This window comes from Mesitornis unicolor, unplaced genomic scaffold (genome assembly GCF_000695765.1).
Source record: "Mesitornis unicolor isolate BGI_N332 unplaced genomic scaffold, ASM69576v1 scaffold18899, whole genome shotgun sequence".
NCBI classification, from domain to species: Eukaryota; Metazoa; Chordata; class Aves; order Mesitornithiformes; family Mesitornithidae; genus Mesitornis; species Mesitornis unicolor.
Genome location: NW_010208162.1, coordinates 28,669 through 28,930, shown reverse-complemented (window position 1 = coordinate 28,930; position 262 = coordinate 28,669). Strand labels below are relative to the sequence as shown.

The following is a 262-nucleotide window of genomic DNA, read 5'->3' as shown; positions in this document are numbered from 1 at the left end:
CTGTTTGGAGATCCTATATACAAAAAAAAAAATCCAGAAGATGAGGTAAAGACTGGCCTTTTGAAAAACAGATGAAGCTTTCAAGGGAAACATCAGTATTATATTTTCAAACAAGACCTGGAGCATTGGTGCTCTGGTTTCTAAAACCTACTGCTTTTGACATAATTAGGTATTACAACAGTAACAATAGCAAGAAAATAATTTTGAGCTGACCCAAATAGGAGTTTCATACAGCCCTTATCTTGGATTCATGTAGTGATTG

General features: G+C 34.7%; 1 protein-coding gene across 1 annotated transcript in view; it reads left to right on the top strand.

The window, feature by feature from the left end:
- Positions 1–262, top strand: part of SEPP1 (selenoprotein P, plasma, 1) — a 6,181-nt gene that overhangs the window by 694 nt on the left and 5,225 nt on the right. The gene's annotated exons all lie outside the window — the stretch shown is intronic.